This window comes from Cavia porcellus, unplaced genomic scaffold (assembly GCF_034190915.1).
Source record: "Cavia porcellus strain 051 isolate PalLab524CR breed Dunkin Hartley unplaced genomic scaffold, mCavPor4.1 scaffold_1, whole genome shotgun sequence".
Lineage (NCBI taxonomy): Eukaryota > Metazoa > Chordata > Mammalia > Rodentia > Caviidae > Cavia > Cavia porcellus.
Window position 1 is genome coordinate 83674184 of NW_026947484.1, and position 20278 is coordinate 83694461.

Sequence of the window (20278 nt, forward strand, 5' to 3'; positions counted from 1 at the left end):
GGCATGCTGGAGAGTCAGCAGATAAACCAAAAGCTGAAAGCCTGGAGCTCACTGCAGAGTCTGGTCAAGTCTGCATAGAAAAGAGTCTGTGTTGGAAAGCTGAAGAGTCTCCCTGAAGGAAGTGAAGACAAATGTCCAAAAGTAATGGTGAGAAACAGATTTTCTCCCTAAAAGTAAAGAAAAGCAACTTCTTTTCCATTTTAGTCTATCCAGGCTAAAACCCTATTGGTTGATGCCACCTACATCCGGGGTGGGTCTTGCCTCTACAGTTCAAAGTTTGCAAGATAATCACCTGCACGCATACAGAACTGTGCTCTAGTTCTAGGTATTTCTTAATCCATTCTATTTGACATAACTCATTTTCATAATCAACCTTCTCACAACTTGATAAACAGACACATTTCCTTAAACCAGATTTAGACTCCAAATAAAATAATAAATTCATAATTATGCTTAATATGATACAACTGTTCTGCATGCAAACAGAAGAACACTAATTCCCTCTTCAGAATGGAAGGCAAAGTTTTTCTTTGGATGATGCTTAAGCATCTACCATTTCATAATGTAAACATCATAGCGTAGATTTAGCAATTAGACTGAGTAATTCTTAAGAACCAGTATTAAGTCTGTCAACATGTAGCAAAAGAAGAATACAAAGATACCTGTTTAATACCTTTGTATACATGCACAAGCACATTAACAAAATAGGAAAGAGCATTTATGATTTTGTTTCTATAATTCATAACATGGTCATAGTATTTAAACTACAGTACTTTTCATACTACTTAATATATATTCCATTAGACTTCAGCAAGGACCTCAGCAGGGTTGTTTTATTTTATTTTGTTTTTCCTTGTAGGGAACAGGAAAAGATAGAAGATGATCTTCACTCCTGAAAGTTCTGGGTCTTGTCATCCTGCCTAGATTGTATTATTGTAGTTTCCCACTCACCTTAATAAAAGGGCATTTTATCTGGGCATGGTGGTACACACCTATAGCCCCAGTGCTCAGGAGGCTGAGGCCGGAAGATGATTGAGAGTTTGAGGTCATCCTGAACTATATAGTAAGATCATGTCTCAAAAACCAAAGCAAAACGAAACACAACAAAACTAGCAGGGCATAGTAATAATAGGAAGTATCTGAGAGGTCTTCTGTACTCTAAATATATTCTTCCCTTTTTCTACTGTGAAATAATAGTCTGATTTTCTCTTAGTAGTCTGAATCAAGAACCCTTCTCAACAAACATCATAATTCCCTTTTGAGCTTGTAAATTGTGAAACATAAAGAGACAAAAATGATCATGGAGTAGTCTTAGCTTCCTGGCACAAATTTCTCTATGGAACTAAGACCTCTAGGACACCAAGCATAAGGTTATTGTTACAGTGTGTGTCTACATGTTCTCCTAAAGCTTCATGTAGTCTTAGGCTCTTTTGGAGGTGGCCGAATCTAGTGTATGATGCTGGGATTAAGGATGTATATTACCAAATCAATTTCACTGATTAGTTTGGCATTGCTCTAATCCCAGCAGTCTAGATACGATATATAAGGGACTGAAAGAGTCTTTCCACCACCACCACCATCACCTCCAGCTTGTTGCTTTGCTGCTTTCCACCTGCCATGACTGTTCTCCTCTGTTAAATCACCCTGCCTTGGAGCCAGCCAATTATGGACTGAAAGAGGTACAAACTGTGAGCTAAATAAAAGTTTTCCCTCTTTTTTGACTTTGGGTGTTGGACATTTGTCTCAGCAACAAGAAAAGTAAGACAGAATTTAGTATCACTAAAGTGGGATTATTGCTGTGACTTACCATGGGGATGGCTTGTAGGAAGAATTTGGAAAGGTTGAGATGCTGGCTGAAAAAATAAAGCTATAGTATCTTAGACTCTACTGTATGGGATATTCTAGTCAGAGATCAGAAGACCAGAAGGCTGATAGAAATTCGGCTGGTAAACACCAAGCTCTGGAATTTTCTGCTGGGAAGGACGACATTGGTTTTTGGACTCCTGATGATATGTGTAATGGATTGGAAGAAAGTTTGTCTGGATTTTCACATCTCCAGAGATCTTGGCCAAGACTAAGATTAAAAGTGGAGGGCTAATTAATCTGGGTGAAGAAATTTTAAGGCTCTCTAATGCTGAAGTGGTGGCATGGCTACTAATAGGGATTTTTAGCTAGATTTATGTTGAGAATCAAGAGCAAAAAGCCCAGTAGAATAATTTAAAGCATCATGAGTTTGGCCAGAAAATAAGCTCCAATCAAGCTGTGCACTGCAAAGATAGAGCAGAGAAGATCTTGATTGTTGAGAAGGAACAGGAAAAGACAGAAGATGATCTGAGGACATCACAAGAAGCATCAAGTTTCCACCATTTGTAGCCTCAAAATTGCAAAAGTGAAAGATTTTTCTTTGAGGAGAAAGACACAGTGTACTATGTTCTAGAATGGTGGCAGTCACACTATATTAATGAATGGTGATAGTGCCTGCACCAGGCTCCAAAATGGCACCAGCAGCCCACTAGGTTTCAAAATGGCAGTGGCTGCACCATGTACCAGAATGGTAGCAGGGTAGATAATTTGTTTCTCTGAATCACGTTCAGAGTGCTTAGTGGTCCAAGCATTCAATTCCTACAGCCAAGAGAGAAGAAAGTGTGATTACTGCTCCAGCCTGAAGCAGATGTTGGCATCATCCACATGATGCTGGGTTTTGGTGCATGCAGAATGCAAGAGTTCTGAGGTTAAGATGGCTTCCATCCCAACTTCAAAGGGCTGGGAGCTTAGGCAGCCCCCAAAAGGGTAGTGTGTGAAGCTGTGAGGGTGAAGCCAAAAGTACAGTGGAGACCCAGAAGTTTGGAAAAGTCAAGAATGCACATCATCTAAGGAGAGCTGCAAGGACTGAGCAGATTAGGCCTAAGAGAGGAGCCATGGATGCTACAACCACTGCAAGTGCCTTAAGGATGGATTTACACAAGACTTTTGAGCTCAGAGCTTACTATAGATTTCTTTGGATGTTCTACATGGAGATATAGGACTTAATGTTTTCCCTGCTGGATTTTGGATTTGCTTTGGTCCCATTCCTTTATATTCCCATTTATACCTTTTTGATTGGAAATGTTTATCTTGTGCCATTGACTATTGGAAGTTTTTAACTTTTCATTTGTACAAGGGCTTATAACTTAAAGTTTGTTTTATATACTGGAGGAAACTTAGGATTTGGACTGTCCAGCAATGCTAAAACTGTTAGGCTTTTTGCAACTCTTAGAGATGAACTAAATTCCTTTTGCATAAAGGATGTGCGTGAGTCTTTGTGGGGCATCAGGGGTGTAATGTTATGTTTTATGTCTGGATGTCCCCCAAAAGCCTCACGCAGTCATAGGGTTGGGCTTCTAGAGTTTGAGAGATTCGTGGTCCCATATTGGGATTATAGTTGTAAGTGCTACATCCACCACTAGTATGAGTGTGGCCTACATACAATATAAAGGACAGAAAGAGTCTTCTCTCTCGATCCTCTCTTTTGCTTTTTTGCCCTTTTACTCTTATTGTTTTTGGTATTGGCTGCAACCATCATGAACAACTGTCCCTCAGCTGTGCCACCCTATCTTCAAGCCAGCTGACTAAGGACTGAAACCTTCACAAACTGTAAGCTCAATAAACTTTTCCTAACTTCATTTTGGATGTCAGCAAGGAGAGAAAAGTAACCAAGACATATATCAACTATTTTCTTACTAAATGAAGATTAGTTGGCCCTTCATCTATATTCTCAAACAGATTTATATGTACATCCTACAGTAAACATCAATTCATAATTATTTCTTCACATGCATCATTTTCAAATAGATTGGGAGAATCTAAAATGAGCATAATAGGCTGAATGATGTCTACATATCCAACATGCATAAGGTGAAATTCTGACCCCAGTGCTTAAGGATATGATTTCATTTTGAGATGAAGTCTTTAAAGAGAAGATAAAGGTTAAATGACATCCTTGGCGTGGCTCTCAATCCATTATAAACAATATCCTTCTAAGAGAAGGAATAAAGAAAGCAAGCAATGAGTAAAGGGACTATGTGAAAGACACATCAGTAAGATAGGAATCTGCAAGGCAAGGAGAGATGCCACAAAAGAAATTAACCCTGACAACACTTTGATCTTCAGAGGACTGAGCCAAGTAGGCCTAAGAGAGAAGCCATGGATGCTACAACCACTGCAAGTGCCTTAAGGATGGAGTTCTGCTCCTCCTCCAGAACAGCAAGAAAATACTTTCAATTGTTGAAGTTACCCACTCTGGCTATTTGTTATGGAAGCCTTAGTAGACTAATACAGTGAGGACTTAAATTTTATTCATGTTTTCATCCCTTTTCAGAATTTCACTTGATATTTGACACACAGTCTCATCAATGGGTGTTTTTTAAATTAAATTGTTATATTTAAGAAGTATTCTATGTAAGAATGTAAGTGCTGAGACAAACCTTCATGGGTTTGCTACTTGCATGCTTCCAAGTTTTTCTCTAAGAAAGAAGGCAATAATATAGAGACTCAATTAGAAGACAGAGCTTAGGACATTCAGTAGGGAGTCAGTATAGAAACGGAGATTACTCCAATGGAGATTACTCCAATACTGTGGTAACAAAGAAGCCAAAAATGTCTGTTATTTACAATATTTTTTGCATGATTTTTTCACTCATTCTATGTAATAGTTTTACTTTTGTAGGTAGAAAATGACCACCCAAGGAGGAGGAGAGGCTTAATTTGGTTTATGGTTTTAGAGGGTTCAGTCTGTGATCACCAGGCTTCAAGGCAAGAACATTAATGGCCTAGCAAAGCTGCTCAGTGCATCATGGCTGGGGACCAAAGCATAGGAGAAGAGGACCAACAAGAGATATATTCTCCAAAGGCAGGTCTCCCATGACCTACCTCCAACAGAGCCCTGCATCCTAAGTCCACATTCAACTATGAACATCAATGGATCAATCCACTGATGAGTATAGTGTTTGCTGATCTAATCTCTGTGAACCTCTCTGTGAATCTCTTAATCCAGGCAAGTTGACAAGTTTAACTACCACATTAATTATGTGCATTCCAGGTCACCTTGGCATGCAGATTTGTAAAGCATCCTGTATCTGTCCTGGTGGAAGCAGAATGAAAAGGGACCTGGCAAGCCATGAGTTCATTATCAAAGTGTTTTTCCTAATATGATGGCATTTCTCCCCATATTTTATTTATTAAAGCCAGTCACATGGCCACTCCTGATTTATCATGAATAAAATATATTCTTTTCCATAGAAAGAGTCAGGAGGTATTTGTATGTGAATAACATGTCTATCATCAGCCTGCAAGACTTCCCCTAATGTTTTATTTGCCATTTTCTTTGTCTTTTCTTCCTGATCTTTTGTTTTATCTGGCATTTCAGAAGTGAAAACCTGACCATGTAGATTTATCTCCAAAGAACAAATCTCTGCCTAATAAGATTATTTTGATTCTTTGTATCTGATTCTTCATGGGTATGGGAAAGTAGCATTGACGGGGAAGGGATGCTCCAAGGCTACCACTGAGAAAACCAAAAGGAGAAATACAAAGAAAAAATGGAACAAAATGAAACAAAACTTGGCAATGGCACCTTGCTATCCAGACAAAATGGGACTGTACTGCGCATATGTTGTTCCACAACCTTCCTTGTCACATACATTATGCCCTTTACCATGATTGCTAATAATTTCCATTCCAGCCTCATCTTCTATTGGGCCATATTCAATATATTCTCTACCTTTTGTGAGGAAGACTTTTTCCATTTATGATATAACTAATATATGTATTCCAGATGGAAAGGGATAGGCATTGTGTTTATTTATTTATTTGTAACTTGGAAAAAGGACAATGAGGCAGCCAACAAAGAGAGGACTGGACTTACAAAGCAGGACATGGCTCCTGGTGGAGGTCAGCTAAGGAAACATCGTTCTGTCTATCCTTCCTTCTCAGTTTTTTGACACCTTCCTAGACACCTCCTTCTTGCAATTATTTTAAGCATGTCCTAAGAAGAAAGAAGGAAATAGAAATGATTTTCTAGTGCATCAGACAAAAGGAGAAACCATTTGGGAAAATAAATATTAATGAATTTTTTAGCTAGCATTTAGGAGATGATGAGAACTGAGTGAACCATTAACATATCCTTGCTTTTTACATATTACATCTTACAAGGTAAAGGAGTTCTGTTTCTATGATTGGTTTGTTATACTGTATTCAGTTCATTTAATTGATATAATGTCTGTCCTGAATACTAACAGTATTCTTATTCCTAGAAAGAATTTTTGAATAAACAAAAATGAACTTGTAATAATTTGTATGAATTTTGAATTTTCACTGTGATTAGAAAGCCCATGATTAGAGACTAGGTCCAAGATTTTTGTGGATTAAAACCATAATTTTGAGTAACTCAGTACAAATGACCTCATCTTTTATTCTTTCATGCCACAAGAAAGCTTTCAGAATTTTCCTATTGAAATATCAGTTATAGATATATGATGTGCTGTCAATAATGTATTTGATCACACTAAGTAAATTTTAAGAAATTTTTGATTTTACTTTTAATATAAATTGCAAAATGTCCTCTTCTCTTTTACTCTTGAGAATGTTGACCAAACCTTGCATAATTACTATTATTTGATTTGTAGGTTATACCAAAAATGACAACTTGAGTTTCAGTTACTCTAAAATAAAGTAGTAGATTCAGAATTATGTAATAAATTAAAAAATCTGTCTATACAATGACTAAACTAAACCTGTATCAAAACCTGTTGTTACAAATAAATTTGATTCCTTGATTGAAGATGTAGATGATTTGTGGAAATTTATTTCAGATCACTCCATTTGGAATTCTAGCTTCAGTCACGTGGCCACAGCCAATTTCTCCTATCAGTCACAATATATCCCTAATCACACCCTTACTGTTTAAATGCATCTAGTTGCGATTCTCTAAACTAATTTCTGATTAGATTTGCATCTCTTTCCTTGTATTATTCCCCCATGAACATCTACTTGTCCTTTGCACTCTGCCTGTATTCCTAATATCCATCTTGCAGAATACATTTATCCTTCCAAGCCCTACTCAAACTCATCTGTCCTTGAAGACTTGTTTCCTAATGACATAATCTCTCATTTCACTGACCCCTTTGGGGGTCTTTATAATGGAGTGATTCTTTCATCTCCTCTAATACTTAGTCTCTCAACTATAGCAATAATAGCATAACCATTTAAAATGCTCTGCAGCTCCCAGCACAGGGTCTGAAACAAAATCATCTGACCTCTTTGAACAAGGGGGCTGCATTTTGAAGTCCACTTGCAGCCCCAGTGTCTAGCCTAGTATGAGTCCTAAGCTGATGCTTAGGAAGCGTTCGTTGAAGGAGCTGAATCACAGAAAACTGAGGCAGATATTGTGCATGCCCTTCTCACCACACCAGGAGAAAAGACCTGAAGATCTGTTTTAAAAATGTGTGGTCTCTTTAAAAAGAATCCTCGCCATCCTGGAAGGTTAGCTGTGTCGCTCGGCACAGAGCACAGAGTGATCATATCAATATTAATAAGCTTGGTAAAGTGCCACCGGCTTCCGTGCCATTCTGACACTCTGCAACTCGACTAATAAAATAAAAACTAATTCTAAAAATAATTTACCGCCTGGAGACCTTAAAATGGATTTTCCTAATGAACGGGAAAAAACTAGCATAGATCTTTCCCTTTTGATAGGTGAATCAAATGTTATAACAGGCTGTAAGTCTAAAATGACACATTCTAAACTGTCAGTGTCTTGGTTAGAGGACATTTTGCACATTTTTCATCCAGGTTTACAATTTGAGCCATTTTGGCAGCCAGTTAATGATGGAAGGATGAAGGAGAGGCAAATGAAGAAAGGCAAAAAGAAATCAGGCTTTGTTTTTATTTAGTCCATTTTAGCTACTTAGCTTCAAGCAATTTTCCAATTAGCAGACTGCAGAATGGCATGTGTGTAACAAGAATATAGGGCCCTTAGCAAGTATGAAGATTGCAGTTTTTACTTATAAATTCCTTTACCACTCAAATAAAGTCAGAATAACCTGCTGCTGAGTGAACAGGGAGCGAAGGAGAGAGAGAAGCCATTCCTCCTCAGGCCCAGCTGGCTAGCAACCGGGCCAGGAAACACCTCTGAGGCTGCGGGTGTTTTTAATTCCTTGATTGTTCAAAGGTTGCATCTGGGGATTTTTCTGGTATGGTGTGGAGGTGGTGTGCATGTGTGTGTGCATGTGAGTGTATAAGCTACAGACAGAAGACTGACAGACATAAAAAGGGAGAGGGAAAGAGGGGAGAGAGAGATTAGAGCTTTTAAATTGGCAGTCAGTTAAGCAATTCCAGATCAGCTTCTGAGGAAATAAATGGAAATGCTTATGAAAGATGGGTCCCCAATTAATCCAGAATATTTTGATTTATCTTCCTAAAGGTATGGTGTTGGTCCAGATACGTAGTAATATTCTTTTCTGTTTTATTTTTAGAGTTGAAATTATTCATTATCCCTCACACATTATGATTCTTTCATCTCATGAAGGTACTAATAAGTTCCATAACTTGCTCTAAAAAGCATAGCGTTTTAGGAAAAATATAGAACATTGGCCCTGGAAAGCACACATGAGCATAATAACATTCCTGTCATCTGCTTTCTTAACTTTCATGCTGAGTTTAAAATCCAAAGGAGTGAAATGTCTAAGCCTCAAAAAGTTAGCGAAACTCCAACAATAAGAATGTAAATTTACTTCTGTCCATCTCCTAAGCTTGTTTGTCTTGCTGTGTTTTTACCTTTTTGGTTTTTATTCCTTGCCACAATGACTCCAAGTCAATTCATTCTAGAAGGAAAGACAGAACTGGTTACTGTAATCAAAGAAAGAAAACTAGTTAAGTAAAAATCTGATTCTGCCTTGTATTTCTAGAAGACTTAAAGTTTCATTTATATACTATATTTATTTTCCTTATTGAGTCCTTACTTGTGACTAAATAGCAAGGATAGAATAGACAATACAGATTCCATTTTTCTTCTCAGAGTTTGTAAATGGAACATATATTTATTTACATACATGCAATAAGTATTACCTGCCCACATAGTAGAAGAGGGAAATACTGGGGAACATTTTTGGATTTGTAGATTTTTACAAGTCTCTGCTACCCATATCTGACTCAATATTCATGCTTTGCCCACCAGTTCTCTCCTCCCATGGAAGGGAGCCAAGGAGAATCAGGAAGGCTGATATACACCATGTATGTGCCTCCTTCTGCTGATAAGTCTTCTCATTATGCCCGATGTCCCTTTCACCATAATTAAATCTACTCCCCCACCCTCTTCAAGCTTTTTGCTGATCTGACATCAATGCAAATAGACTGCTTTTAGCTCTGGGTTGAGGAGTTCACTAATGGAGGTACTAACACCTGTACAGACTTTGCTATTTGGAGCCATAAAAAGACTGCCTTCAAATCCATGATTAATTTCCTCTGCAAGGAAACATGTTAGATCCACTGAGTGTCCCTGCTGCTAAATTAACTTCTGACCCTTTTTACGTCCTTCCCAGTGACTCTTGGAAAGTTTTGGATTTCTTCAAAGAAATTAATAGCTTGTGACTGAAATCTCATCAGTGTGGGCCACCTTTGAAAACTGCACTGAGGGCAGCGCGCAGCTTGGCTGATCCAGCCCCCGTAACTTTCCCGTTTGAAACCTCAGTGCTGAGCTGGCCTTGGCAGCATTCTGCCTGAGTTCTTTATTGAATATGCTTCTCTTTTGATCTGCTTCTAATTTACCGTGTTCTTTGTGCTGCCTTCTGCTCTATTGGGGATCGATGGATGTTTTTTGTGTCACTGATTGTATCACTAATTGCTTGACTATGAGTCTGTTGAATGTGGTCAGTTTATTTCTCCACAAAATGTTCTTTGCTTTCTCCCTGTTGTACATTAATTTCTCCAGAGCCTATAGAGCTGAGTAAAAGAGCTTGAATACAATTGGGTATTTGAAAAGCTTGAACTACAGTCAAGACAAATAATTGTTGACTAAGTTCTTCACTGGATTGGCTTCTGACAGAGGCATCTGATCCACCCTTGGGAAAAAGAGGTGTTTGGTCAAGTTCTCCTGCAGAGTAAAGAATTTAACTCACTCTGAAATTCCTCTGCAAGACATGAAGGAAATCTTATCCTCTTCTCACCTACTCACCTTTGTCCTAGCTTATTCCCAAAACTCTAGAAGCCTCCTAAAAATAGTGCTTATTCTGTAGCACTCACGCTGTTCCCATGTACCTAGTGATCATCTCCATTAATAATGGATGTCAGTTCATTTACAAATTAATCACATCAGGTTGAGAAATACACTAAGATAAAATCTGATGGCTTCCACATTTCCTTGATGAAATATTCATGACGTGAATGTTTCACCTTTATAAATCATGGTTACTCTATTGATTTTTTTCTTTCACATTTTTCAAGTGAGCTCATAAATTTTTTTAAATGTGGATCAGAGAAAACAACATGAATGAATAGATGGATGTACTTTTCAATTACATGCATTTCTGATTTTATTGCTGCCTTCAGCTTATATTAGAAGAATGAGGTACCACCCAGAAAAGGAATCTCCCAAACCTAATAAATGTGGAGGCTGATTTCTGAATACAAAAATTTTCAGTCATGATGGTTTAATTTAAAATGAAAGATTAATTATATTTGAAAATTTGTAACTTAGATCTTAATGAAAGCTATTACTGCACTTATGAATGTGTACGCTTTCTTAATTATCGACATGTATGTTTGTTTGACTTTCTTTTAATTCTTGTTGGAGGGGACACATATATGACAAATAGGGCAGGAAAATGCTGCTATGTATTACTGTATACCAAGCCGTTCCAAAACAAAGGGGCTTAAAATCAGAATAAGTTCAGTAGGTTCACCAGAGTGGTCCCTCACCTGTATTCACTCACATGTATATTTGATGCTTCTCAGTCTGGTCTTTCCACATGACTACCTACTTATAGCATGATGGCCTCTTCATGGTGGCCTGGTTTTTATGCCTGGAGGAAGCAAGTTCTATCTTTTTAGTTCTGGCCTCAGAAATCCAAAGAATCACTTTCACCAAATTGTCTTGGTTATACAAATCAGACTGCCTATCCATATTTAAAAAGGGGATAAATATACTCTTCTCCCTGATGGTAATAGAATGGGAAGGGAAATTAATAATGGCCATTCTTAGAGACTACCATAGAAAATATACTATACTGTTCTTATAAGTTTTTGTACTCTGTAGTATCTGCTTTTACTAAGAAAGCTGTAAGAAAAGTTTTACTAGAGACTCATCTTTGTCCAAGATTAAAGGGTACTGACACATACTTGAAATAAAGTGTGGTGTTGGGTGTGGTGATCAAAGCACATTGTCAGTTGTATACATTCTTCTTTGGTTACCTAAAAAATAACTTGAATGCTACATCATGACAGTTTACAGATAATTAATGGATTTAAATTATTGATCTATTTATAAAAAAGATCAAAGGTCTGTGGACCTGGTATGTGTGTACACATATGAATTTGTGCATGAGTATATACTCTCCAGAAAGTCTCAAGTAATGCTATTTGTATCTGATGTGAGATTGTGTTATTGGCTGAGTGTCAGAATCTTGCTCTTTTTTTAATCCAAGACTAGAAGTATTATTTAGTTATGTGATAATATTTTATTATATGTGCATGTTATAATTATGTTTTTTGCAAAAGCCAAGCCATTTTATAATCTGAGGGTTGAATGTTTACAATTATAAGTAGGAAAAATTGGCTTGGGGACTTGCATGCATGACTATTTTCTATGTCATTAAAACCCTGAGAAGTGAATATCTCTGTCTCTGTGCATATGGCTAAAGTTCTTATCTTCCCTACCCCATCACCATGAACAATCATCTATGAGCTTATTTTCTCTAAGGTGTGAATGGTCAATAAAGTGGAATATGTTGACACTATAGAATCATCATCGTTCCATCTTTTGTAAGACCAGGTTTATGAGATGAATTCATTTCTTTTGGGTTTGGACTTAAGTACACAAGTCAAAGAAGCAAAATAGTGCATTCTAGAAGATGAATCCCATTTCTAGGTCATTTTGCTACTTCCTATCCTCAGTGTCCTTTGTTGAGTTCTCAGAAAATGCAAAGTAATGTCGATGACATAAGCAAAATATAATTAGAAAAGCAATCTGCTGGAAAAAGGAATGATAATGCTTTCCAAAGTGAAGTAGTACACCGTGTAGAGAATCCGGGTGCTATCCTTTGTTTTAGAGAATCCGTGCCACGGTTCCTCACCATTAGCCTTGATATTGGAAGAAAGAAATTTCCATTTTTTTGACCTCCAAACTAACTGAACTCTCTACACTACCAAATAATTCTGCTAAGAATAGTTTTCAGAACTTAATAATGCTTTGAAATGAATTACACAGAAGCAGCGGCCTAGATTCTCCTGCGAATTTCTTATTTTTGTTTATAAATGACATTCTTTGATATTTTGGATGAGGAAAAAGTCAGGCATCATGAATAAATCAGTAGTGAGTGATGATTGAATTGTGTGCTGTCATCTCTTTCTTTCTGGCCTTGACAAGCACAGTATGTGGCTGCCACTAAGAAACAAGGTGTAAGGAGCAGATATGAGTACCAGCAGCTGGTAAAAGTAGCGGGGTGGGGTGGTGGCGTGACCAAGGTGGCTATTCCAATCCCAGGTGGCATGAGGATATGAGAGGGCGCTAGCAGGATCCATGTCACAGCAACAGAGGCAGCCGCAGAAAAGATGTGGCTGTCATTTGTGAGGACTCGTGATTTCATTTTGCTGAAAGTGAATCCAGTTCAGGCACTGTGTCTGGAAACTCACACAGATTACTTCACTTAATCTTTGTGACAACTTGATGGGGTGAATATTATTATAATACTTGTATTATAAATGGTGCCTTTAAAATAAGGCTCAATAAGCAAAGTCATTTGCCCAGATACAACAAATAAACAGAAGAGAGATTTGACTTGAACCTAGCAAATGGAACTCCTGACCCCAAGCCTATGTTTTTGGTAGAGTTGTATACAAGAAATGTCATCATTTTTATGTCATTCTAAGCTTCAGCACAGTCCACAGCCATACAAGTACCCCACCTTCTTGCTATAAAACGCCTTTTATCACCTCTGTAAATTCTCTCATGGTTTATAGTCAAGCATTGCTTAACCCCAGACCCTAGCAACCTATAATCTACCCCCCCTTTTTTAAAATAGATTTCATTTTTTCAAAATAACATACAGATGGATTCAGGCAGCATGTAGTTTTTTGAGTTTGGCTTATTTCTTTTAGCATAATTCACTGACACTCTTCCACATTACAACAAGATTCTTGTTGTAACAAGATTTTGCTGTAGCAAGATTCTTGCTACAGCAAGAATCAATAATTGATGTCTTTTTATTGCCAAGTAATATTCCATTCTGTGGATGCAACCAGTAATTTTATCCTTTCACCCACATAAGAACATTTGAATTGTTTTTCATTTTTTTAAAGATTCTGATAGCTTAACTTTAATGAAACATTGCTTTCATTTCACCAGACATACTTCCTGAGTATCATCCCAATGATATCTTTGCTTTAGTATTCTCTTTTGAGTTTCCTATGAACCTTTGATTAGTGCCAGAAAGAAGTATCAAACTTCTCTGGTTCAGCTACAATTCCACAGTATCAAATTTTCTCTTGCAGTAATGCTATTATATTTTCACTATCACAACCATGCACTACCCATCAACTATTAAGTACTTGAAACTACAAAATGAGTGAATAAATGAATAGCAAATTAAAAATCCAAATAAATCTTCTAACACAAGAAGTAAAAGAGAGAGTAGGAAAACCAAGATCCATAATTCAGTGTTGTTATAGAAATATACAGTTTGATAAGTGATACATAACTCACTCAGAAACATAAATATACAATTCTAGAAGTCTGAAGTTTGATTCCCTACACTGAGTCAATACCATTAGTTAAAAGATTAAAAAAAAAAAAAGAAAATGCAATGATTATTGAGCTATTACAGTATTAAATAATTACCTTGACTGTGTGTTTTCCAAATTTTAAACATTTTTTATCATCTAAATAACTATCACTTAGTTGAATTGAACAAATCAACCATAGCTTTGACATTGATGTTTTTCTAAAAATTTATTATTTTATGATCTCATAGCTTAAGGAAATTCCTAGTCAAGAAAGTTGAATTCAGATTTCAAAAATCTGCTTGCACTTAACAAGACAATTCAATCCCTCACTGTCAGAATATTTTTTACTAAATTCAACTTTGTAATATAGTTTTCCTTGCTTTTTCTGTCCCAACCAGGATGACTAGCAGAACAGAACCACAGCACTGGGAAATTACAGGTCTTAAAGTCAGAATATTTGATTCCATTCTGTTTCTATCACTTCTGAGTTATGTAAACTTGACTAGTTTTAAAATCTCTCTAAGTTTTATTTTGTTGCCCATCAGATGAGTATAGAAAGCTCTGTCTTTCTGTCCAGGGTCTGGAGAGAGTTAGAGGAGACTGCATACAGGAAAACCTCTCACATTCTGTGTAATGAGGTAGTGGGGCACGAATGACCAGGGCCACTCAAGTTCGACTGCTAAGATTTTCTGGGCATGCAATCATTCTTCCCACCACCACGTCTATTCCCACTCTGTCATCTGAGGATTGTGAGAATTCTGGGCTCTTCAACATGAGAAAGGTTTTCTCTAAGGGTAGCTGATGCGGAGTGCAGTAAGTCTTACAGTAAGATTAACTTCTTTCTTTCTCAAGTCCTGAAGGACCCTCAGCTCATCAACCATGCAAAGTGCCATGAAGTGTGCGAGTCCTGGAGGCTGATTTGCTCTGTACACATTAGGACTTAGGATTATGGTAATTTCCAGTTAGTTTTTTACACAGGCCACTGAAAAATTGACCCTACTGTTCCAAACATTTGTGCTCCTAGCCTGTTAGGCAAGATTCCATAGAGGTCACCGCCATCATTCAGCCCACATTACTTAGCATTTATCTCCCTAAATCTTTGTATGGGTGGCCTGTGTCTTTCTATAAATAACCCTTCAATTTTCATTTTTAAAAGTATGTTTTTGCGATAATCTGCATGCCTCTATCTGATTGGGAGAAAAGTATTATAAATTTATCAGGAAAAAACCTACAAAAAAGAAAAGAGCACTCACAGAGATGGAGATGTCAAGACCTTCTCTATGTAGAACTGTTAAATTCTATGACTATAAAATCATTCTTATGGAATATGTTGTGTCCTCTTTAAGTCTGATGTTCAGATTTCTGAAAACTTTCATTTTTGGGAAGTTTTGAGTGATTAAAAAAACAGGAAAAAAAAGTCAAGAAGGACTCAGGTTGAATGAAGCAATAGAAACTTTTGATATGTTTTTATCTTATTGAATACATGAATAATTTTACATATTCATATTAAAATAATTCACACCAAAGAAAGAACAGCATCATGATATTTAGACATATACAACTAATATAAATTGAAAGCACAGTGGATTTCCTACTGTCCTTTTATCCATTGGTAATTTTTAAGAATCTTCCCACTGTACCAGTTTTTGGGAGATGCTTAAAATTTTGCTTTGCTTGGTTGCAGGTTATACACCATGTAGAGAATGGTAGATACTGATTCAGTCAACCCTGTTCTAAGTTCTTTGTGTTGTACCTTATTGCACAACTATCTTATGGTTTGGATTCTACAAGTGGATGGTTCACTCAATGTAGGTACACCCACGCAAGAACTGGCAGGTAAAAGAGAAGTGGAAGACTATTTTTGCTCATTGGCAGGAGCTTGGAAACATTTTAGTCTTTCAGCAACAGCAGAAGCCAGTCCAAGTAGCGAGTCTGCATTTTGGTGGGAATTTGGAGCTTGATGAGATATCCATTTTATTGGCAGTGTTTGTGGTTGTGATAGTGCAGTTCTGGAGCCAGTCGTTTGGAGAGTAGCTCTTTAATTACTCCAAAGAAGTGTAGTCCAAAACCCACAACTGAGCCAATTGCTTCCTAGTTGCTATACTTCCTGATTATCCCTTATATTCTTTATTGTATCTAAAGCAGTCATTGCTTTGGTAGGTCAATTCTGCAGTGTTGTTTTCAGATTTGTTCTGGGAACCTCCTCTTGGAGCCTACTTTTCAACAGATTTAGTGGATTAAAGATTCCCTGTAATTGAATGTTGATATATAATATATATTAATTTATATATTATGTATTAATATATATTAATTAATATATATTAATATTAATTAATTAATATATTAATCTGATATATATGAATAATTTTTCTCTAATTCATATGTCTTTTTGATTTATGTTTTCAAATTGTTGATTTTCTTCTCTGGCATTCTAGAATCCATCTCAAGGGCACAGACTAACTGGTGTACCTGGGTTGAAAAGAGAACTTATGTAATCTTTATTTAATAAATTCATTCAGTTTCACAAAGTGTTACTTATAGCATCTACTATGTTCAGCATGACTTCCAGCTAGAACACTGAAACTTTGGGGAACTGGGATAATTATCCATTTGCCCTTTCTCCATAAGATTTCAATCCAAATTATATAAGCAAGCAAATTGAATGTGTTCTAAAAGCAAATTCATTCTCTGTGCCTTTGTACTTTCCAAGTCTGCATTGCCAAAATCTTATCTACTACTTTTTCATGTTCTTTTCCTTCTAAATGTCTCCAACTACATTGGCTTGAAAGGATATACAAGCTAAATTGTTATAAATCCAGAAAGGTTACACAGAAGTAAATGTTTGTGTAAAACAGAATATGATATGAATAACAGTCTTGCATCTGAGAGATGCTCAAAAAGAAACATTAGTGATAAAACTAATATGTAAGTAGCATACTTAAGTTTGTTTGCAATATCAAAATTTTATAAGACAGTTAATATAACATACATAAGAAATTCTTGCAAGCCAACAAAAGAAAGATCAGAACCATATAGGGAAACATATTAAAGACATAAACATGTTATTAACACACACACAAAGAAACAAAAAAGGCTTGTAAACATATGTAAAGATAATCAAATTCATCAGAAATTAGGCTTATTATATTTACCATTGCAGAAAAGCCTAAGCACTGGAAGGCTGTTGAAATAAGGAACTACCCTGTCCTGCTGATGGGAAGCAACCTGGTAGGGCATTTATGGAGACCATTGTAGCCAAAGGAACCAAATGCCACACAGTGCCTTTGGAATAAGAAACTCACCTGCTGACTGCATAGCAAATATATACGAGTATGTTTAAGTAAGTCATGTTTTGAATTGGAGAAGTGCAGAAAATCAAATTATCCAGTTGGGGGACTAGATAGGTAAAACAGTGAATTCACACTATGGAGCACTTAGAAACAATCATGTAAATGTAGACATGGCAACATAGATCTTTTAAAAAGAGTGCTGAGTGAATCAAGGAAGTCACATGAAAGTTCAGAACATAATTCCATTTGTATCCCATTAAAATATGCATAATTTGTATTTTATATAACTATAAATAAAAGACTGCATACCAAATATGCTTCAGTGACTGCCTTTTCACTGGAAAGTGGGTTGAATGCTTGCGGACAGCAAAGAAAGGAGGAAGAAAAAAAGGAAAAGAGGAAGGGAAGGAAAACAAGTGGGGATTTTGTGCAGATCAGGATGACACTGTGGCACAACTTGTTCAGTTGTATCTAGAGAAATACAAACAAACTTTAAAAAAAACCCAAGGAATGCAAAAATTTAGGTTCTGGGCTTTATCATTCCCTCAGGTTGCACCACTTAGCCATTTTCCTCGAAGTTTATCCCCAAATTCAGAAGCTCATGTGTCTCGGCCAAACTTTAGCAGAATGAAAGGAGGTAGAGACCTTATTCTTTTTTTTTTTCAGTTATATTTTAAAGAGAATAAAACAAAACAGCAAAAAGCAGATCAGAGCAAAACAGTGCAATCAACATAGGATTTCAAAGCAAGGTAACAGGAAATCAGCAGTGGTTACCATAAGATCTCTTGTTTTCTTCAAAATAGTTGTTCATATCTTCACACACAATGAACTCAAACATGAAAAAAAGTATAAAACCCATCAAAAGAATGAAAGTATTATGGGCCTTCAAAACCAGACAATAGGAAAATCAACAATGGCTACCATAATGTCTCTTGTTTTCTTCAAAATAGCTGTCCATACCTTCACACATATTGAAATTGAATAATACAAAACAGACTTAAGCCAATAAAAACAAAGAATGAAAGCATTACTGGCCTTCATAACAAGATGATAGGAAATCAGCAATGGCTACCATAATGTCTCTGTTTCTTCAAAGTAACTGTTCACATCATCATGCAAAATACAATCAATTCTTGTAAGCTCTTTAGGAGAAGTTCTAGGCATGTATAAGCCTATACATGTACATGTATGCTTTCTGTATTAGAATGAAAAACAAAACAAAACAAATTATAAGAAAAACAAGAAACAACAGGCAAATATAATAGCAAAACCCTAAAACAATGACAATATAGGCCTTCAAAACAAGGTGGCAAGAACATAATTAAGGTTGTTATTTTGCATAATTATCTTCAAAAGAGTTACTCAGATTATCGGATATAAACATGCAAATTGATCTAATCCTACGCATTAGTTATTTTGTTCCAAGAACTAGTGGAATCACTAGCACAATCATCTTAGCTATCTTAAGTGTGTATATACAAATTTATATCTTTTTCCTTTCCTTTCCTTTTCTCTTTCCATGAATTTCTTTGAGCAATTTCTTACCATTTTAAAATATTTATTGAAGATTTTGTATCTTATTTACTCTTCCAGTTTCTTACACTAGGGAGACAGTATTTATAGGTGTGAGTTTGATTTATTTTACTATGAGTATAGTCTCAAGTCTCACTCATTTACATATAAAAGCTTCAACGTGATCCTTCCTTATAGCTGAGTAGTATTCCATTGTATAAAAATACCACATGTTTTTTATCCATTCCTAAATTGATGGGCATTTATGTTGCTTGCAAGATTTGGCTATTACAAATTGTGCTGCTATAAACATGGGTGAACATATATCACAGTGGTATGATGTTTTTAATTCTTCTGGGGATATTCCAGAATATGAAAGAAATTGGAATAGCTGGGTCAGGTGGGACTTCCAATCCAGCTTTTTGAGGAACCTCTGAATGATTTCCACAGTGGTTACAACAGTCTACACTCCCACCAACAGTGCAGAAAGGTTCCTTTTTCCCCACAGTCTCTCCAGCATTTGTTGTTGGTAGTTTTCTTGATCCTGGCCATTCATTCTGGAGTGAGATGGAATCTCAGCGTGGTTTTATTTTGCATTTCTCTAATGACCAATGATGCTGAACATTTTTTCATGTATTTATTTGCCATTTGTATTTCTTTATCTAAGAATTGTGTATTGATCTCAGATATCCTTTTTTGTATGGGTTCTTTGAATCTCAAGGATCTAAAATTTTAATTGTTTATAAGTTCTAGATAGTCCTTTGACTGAGGGACAATTGACTAAGATTTTTTCCCAATGTGTGGGTCTTCTTTTCACTCTGTTGGATATTTCTTTTGACATGCAAAAACTTTTTAGTAAGATGAGATCCCAGTTGTTGATTCTGGGAAACATTTCCCATGCAGTTTGGTTTTTTGTTCATGAATTCTCTGCCTAGCTATATGTCTTCAAGATTTTTACCTACTTGGTCTTCCAGCAGATTTAGTGTTTCTGTTTTAATATTTAGGTCTTTGATCCATTTAGTTTAGAGACCTTATTTTCCTCCAGGGTTTCTGTTTAACTCTTTCTCTGCAGAGACTTCCTCCCTGGGATACTTCCTAACCACACCTTCCTCTAGTTGGGGGAGAGCTGAGTCAGATGGAGCAGAGAAAATTATATCTAATGGTGTTGAATTTGCTGAGCTATGTCTGTTTTCCTCTGGGAAAGCAGTCCTGGAGCCAGTCTTAGACCATCTGAGAGGGATCATGGCTCTCGGGTTGGAAATCACTTTGATGCTTTCTATTTTGCCATAATAAACACTTCATGTCACTTTCTTATCTTGATTATGAGGAAAACTGGATACCCTTGCAGAAACAAGGGGAAATGCCACCACTGAAGGGTCATCCAAAATTCTGTTTTGAAAGTAAACCTCACAAGCACATTCTCAGACTAAGTTTATTTACAGTTCAGCTATAAATAACAAAGACAATTAAATTAGCTGGGTCAAAAAAGCCCATTTGAACTGCAG

At 36.5% G+C, this 20278-nt stretch overlaps 1 long non-coding RNA gene across 1 annotated transcript in view; it reads right to left on the reverse strand.

Moving 5' to 3' along the window:
- Positions 1–5813: 5813 nt before the first annotated feature.
- LOC134471555 (uncharacterized) overlaps positions 5814–20278 on the reverse strand; it is a 46229-nt gene continuing 31764 nt past the window's right edge. The window contains exons 3-4 of the long non-coding RNA XR_010040998.1: positions 8812–8858; positions 5814–6022 (exon numbers count right to left, since the gene is read on the reverse strand). This is a non-coding gene — a long non-coding RNA (uncharacterized LOC134471555). The remainder of the gene's footprint in view (positions 6023–8811; positions 8859–20278) is intronic.